Here is a 5,052-nt window from a genome sequence, read left to right as displayed (position 1 = left end):
TGATTGGCCCTGAGTCTTCGCTAGATCCCGCCCCAAAGAAGCAACATTGGGTGAAAATAAGCCAGCCTTCGCATCTGGACCAGTCAGCGTAGTCACTCGCTTCACGGACGCCAACTGTCCAGCCAGAAGAAGCGGATGTTTGATTGTCATCCGGAATTTTCAATGAAAGACCAAAACCTCAAGCGCTGAAGGGGCGGGAGGATCATTGAGGGCGGTGTTGTTTCCATGGGGAACAGAGGAAGCGATTGTTACTTTGCTATTGGTAGGAGGAAGCCACGTGATTCTGTCAGCCTCTTATTCGCACTCGCTGTAGGGGGTGCTATGTGTCTCTAACCCTTAGCATTAGCCTTGCTGAAAAGCCCTACCTGAATCCAGATTCCCAGCGCCACCATTAGGTCCTGCGGGTTATCCGCAGCTGTAGTGTCCTTGGGTCATTTCAACAACATTGAGAGTTCACCAAGTTAGCTATGGACAGTCAAGCGTTGCCTACACAAACCAAAGTCTGGAGAAGTATATCCCAGGATGTGCACGTGTCACGTACACATACCCAATAAATATTTTAAATTTAAGAGCTCATGCTCTTCTTGTGGAAAACCTGAGTTCAGTTCCCAGCTCCCACATTCCGTTGCTCAGCTCCAGACAATCTGCCTCCCACTTTCGGTCTGGGAGTCGATGCAGGAGACCTGCACTTTGATGGACAACGTTCCCCCCACCCCCATTCCCTTTGGTTCAACAGGAAATAAGATATTAGGGCATTGGAGACAAGAGAGAATGAAAGAATAAGGACCAAGGCAGAAAGGGATGAGAATGGTACATTCTGAGTGGATAAGGTAGGTTTGTAGCTGGGAATGGTGGTGTCACCTTTAATCCCAGGACTAGGGAGGCAGATCTGAGTTTGAGGCCAGCCTGGTCTACATACAGAGTTCTAGGCCAAACAGGACTACACAGTAAGACCGCGGTTAAGAGCATTCGCTGCGCTTCCAGAGGACCTGAGTTCAATTCTCATCACGTGGGGCAGGGGGGTGGGGGACGAGGAGGAGGAGGAGGAGGGGGAGGAGGAGGAGGGAGAGAGAGAGAGAGAGAGAGAGAGAGAGAGAGAGAGAGAGAGAGGAGAGATTGAAATTTCCAGGTTTACATAATAGGGAGATTTATCAACATGATAAATAAATAAAATTTTTTTTAATGGAAAGATTTTGTTGAAGTTTGATTTCCCCGTGCCTCCGTTCCTGCCCCGAGTAAAAGCCAAAGCCACTATCCACTATCCTCTGAAATCTTCCTCTAGGAGATTTCTAAAAGAGCGTTCAAATTTAACAAAGTTTCTCATAATTTCAGAACAAAGCTGAGAAAAAAATTTTAATATAAAATGAATTTCATAGTTAATATATATTCTAGGAAGTAATGGTTTTTCTGGTGAAGTCCCACTTTATAAGGCTCAAATTAAGACAAGATAAAATTTTGGCTTTTTTTTGTTGTCGTTGTTGGGTTTTTTTTGTTTGTTTGTTTTAGGACAGGGTCTTGCTATGTAACCCTTACTGACAGACAGACATTCACCTGCCTCTGACTCATAAGTACTGGGATTAAAGGTGTGTGCCATCACACCTTCACACCCAATCAGGTTTGGCCTTTTCCACTATGGACAGTTATCCAAGCTAAACACAACACTAGTATCACTCAGTGGAGTGGCTCTATCATTATTATTATTATTATTATTATTATTATTATTATTACTATCATATTATTATTATTATTTGGGTGTTTTGCCTTAATGTATGTGCACTAGCCTGTCTTATGTCAAGTTCATACAAACTAGAGTTATGTGAAAGAAGGGAACTTCAGTTGAGAGAATGACCGGTTTGGGAGACCTGGCTGAATGCACCAAGAAGATCAGAATTGTCAGGAAATAGGGGACCCACTATGGTGCTCCCCTCCAGAAAATGGTGAAGGAAAATGAAATCAAGCAGCAGGCCAAGTACATTTGATCTTTCTATGGCGAGACCAAGATAAAGAGATGAGCCATTAGCGTCTGGCACTGTTGTACCATTGCTGCATGAAAACAGCATGAAACCGGGCTTGCACCTACAAACCGCTCTGCTGCCACTGTCAAGTCTGTTCTCAGAAGACTGAAGGAACTGAAGAAGGACTAGTAGAAGCACTGCCGTTTGAGATTCGCCTTGCCTGCAATTAAATGGGTTCGTTTAGATGGTTTAATTTATGGAGGGGGGGGCGGTCCATAAGATTCAGCTGTAAGACGTAGTGATTCATGAGAAAGGGGCCAGCTCATTGTGGATGATGCCCTCCCTGGGCTGGTGATCCTGTGAACTATAAGAAAGCAGGCTGGGCAAATCATGGAGAGCAAGCCAGTAAGCAGCTCCCCTCTGACAGAAGCCATCTAGGAAAGCCTATGGAAAGTGGGTTTCCTGGAGATGACCCACCATTTTGCATAGGTGCAAATGGGTGCACTCTGGAGAGGCACAACCCAGAGTCTTCATCTCAGGATTGCTTCTTGCTGCTGATATATGTCCTTTCCTGTCACTATTACGTTGCCTAGTGATTACTGGGCATCAGCCCACCCTACTAAGCAAATCTCCTACAGGTCAACATGAAGATGAGCCTTCATGAATTAACACTATTTAGATGAATTAATTACTTTATAGCATTCCTGATTTGGTTCAAATAATTTTAAGAAGAAAGTTTAAGGAGATGGTTTTAGTCGTTTTGCCAGAGAGATGTAATAAAGTCAGAATCAAGAATAGAATGGGGGGGTTGGGGATTTAGCTCAGTGGTAGAACGCTTGCCTAGCAAGCGCAAGGCCCTGGGTTCGGTCCCCAGCTCCGAAAAAAAAAAAAATGGTGTGCACATGCGTGATGTGCAGGCCTTCCTGGGGATGAATCTCTCTGTAGGTCATAGTTTTGGGGTTGGGGATTTAGCTCAGTGGTAGAGCGCTTGCCTAGCAAGCACAAGGCCCTGGGTTCAGTCCCCAGCTCCGAAAAAAAAGAATGTGCCGGGGGCTGGAGAGATGGCTCAGCAGTTAAGAGCACTGACTGCTTTTCCATAGGTCCTGAGTTCAATTCCCAGAAACCACATGGTGGTTCACGGCCATCTGTAATGGGATCTGATGCCCTCTTCTGGTGTGTCAGTGACAGGATGCTCATATACATCAAATAAATAAAATCTTTAAAAAAAAAAAAGAATAGAATGTGCATCCTCATAGAATAGTAAGTAAAGACTACATAATAAGGAATGCAGTGAACTTCCATAAATTACACGAAGAAGAGAAAAGGGCTTGGGACAGATTTGTGATCAAGGAAAAATATTCATTCAATGTCAGATCCAAGGATGAAGCCACAGGTATGCGTTATGATAAAGCAAGACCATATGAAACTGTTGTTTTGAGCTTACAATGAGCTTAGAAAATAAAACACTGCATTGAACTTACTATCAACGTCCTTCTGTAACTCCTCTTTTGTGCAACATTTCATCTACGAAGTAATTTTATAAGGAACTTTGTCTAAGAAGGTATAACAAAGTCAAAGAGAAGAAATAAAGTGTAGCCTTTGGGGCTCAGCCCCATCCACCAAATGTATATGTCTGTCTGCCTACATATGTGTGTAAATAAATGTACATGTGTGTATGCATGAATACTTGTGGGATTGCTGAGACAGGTGGTTGGTCCCAGCCATGTGTGTGCTTGAATTCTCCATTTCTTCTTCTTCTTTTCTCTGGCTCATGAAGAGTTAACGAACTCCAAGCTTCTCCTCTGGCCAGAGAGGGGCTCTTGAGCCAGACAGAAACTAAGCCTTTTTTCTTAATTCCTTGCTGCTATCAGCAGAAGTTAATTGCCAGAAACCAGTGGCTTTTAGCCAAGGAATAACAAGAAAGTTAGATTGCTAGAAGCCCTCAGCTTCTGGCCCCCAGAATAGTAAGAGAGCATTATGAGGCCAGAGATCATCTGCCTTTGACTGGCCCCTGGCACCCCTCCATGATCTCTGCATCAGCCCCTGCCTCCAGGTTCCTGCCCTGCTCGAGTTCCTGTTCTGACTTCCTTCAATGATGAAAAGTGATGTGGAAGTGTGAGCTGACTAAACCCTGTTCTCCCCCACTCGCTTTATGACCATGGTGCTTCATCACAGCCACAGAAACCCTTAGTTGGCATGTCTGTGCACCCCTTGCATACCTGGTACCTGTAGAGGCCAGAAAATGATAGCAGATCCCTTTGAATTGGAGTTACAATGGGAGTGTGAGCTGCTACATGGGTTCTGGGAATCAAACCTGAAAGAGCAGCCAGAATTGTTAAAGGATGAACCCAGTGGCGTTGTTTTTGCTTTGGAAAATTAATGATAATGCTAACATTTTCTGTTCATTTATTAGATGCCAAGCATAACGCTCAGCCATTCAATTATGTATTGTTTAATATATCTGGCAGGGTTGTTTGTTACAATGAATTTTGATCACGTTCAGAACCTCCAACTCCTTAATTCCTCCTAGATCTACCTCTGTACACCCCAACTTCTTGTTTTTTTAAAGATTTATTTATTTATTTATCTATCTATTTATTTATTTATTATATATAAGTACACTGTAGCTGTCTTCAGACAGACCAGAAGAGGGCATCGAATCCCATTACAGATGGTTGTGAGCCATCATGTGGTTGCTGGGATTTGAACTCAGGACCTCTGGGAGAGCACTTAGTGCTCTTAACCGCTGAGCCATCTCTCCAGCCCATGTTTTTGTTTTTTAAAGATAGGGTCTCCATTTGTATCCCTGACTTGCCTAGAACTTGAACTCACAGAGATTTTCCTGCCTCTGTCTCTAGGTTACAGAGATTAAAGGTGTGCACCACCTTGTCCAGTTCCTTTGTTGTAGTTTTGGTTTTGTTTTTTTGAGGCAGGATCTCTTTCTAGCTCTAGCTGTCTTGGAAATGACTCTGTAAATCAGGCTGTCCTTGAACTCACAGAGATCTGTCTGCCTCTGCCTCCCAAGTGCTGGGATTAAAGTCACGGGCCACTGCCACTAGTTGCTTAACTTGAAGTTAATAAGCCATTAGCTTCAGTT

At 43.8% G+C, this 5,052-nt stretch overlaps 1 pseudogene; it reads left to right on the top strand.

The window, feature by feature from the left end:
* The first annotated feature begins 1,844 nt into the window (after positions 1 to 1,844).
* On the top strand, positions 1,845 to 2,144 carry LOC148005005 (large ribosomal subunit protein eL43 pseudogene; annotated as a pseudogene).
* The last annotated feature ends 2,908 nt before the right edge of the window (positions 2,145 to 5,052 follow it).

Source organism: Rattus norvegicus, chromosome 7 (genome assembly GCF_021556685.1).
Source record: "Rattus norvegicus strain SHRSP/BbbUtx chromosome 7, alternate assembly SHRSP_T2T, whole genome shotgun sequence".
Lineage (NCBI taxonomy): Eukaryota > Metazoa > Chordata > Mammalia > Rodentia > Muridae > Rattus > Rattus norvegicus.
Note: the sequence above shows the minus strand (reverse complement) of the source record. Positions and strands in the feature narration are given on the sequence as shown.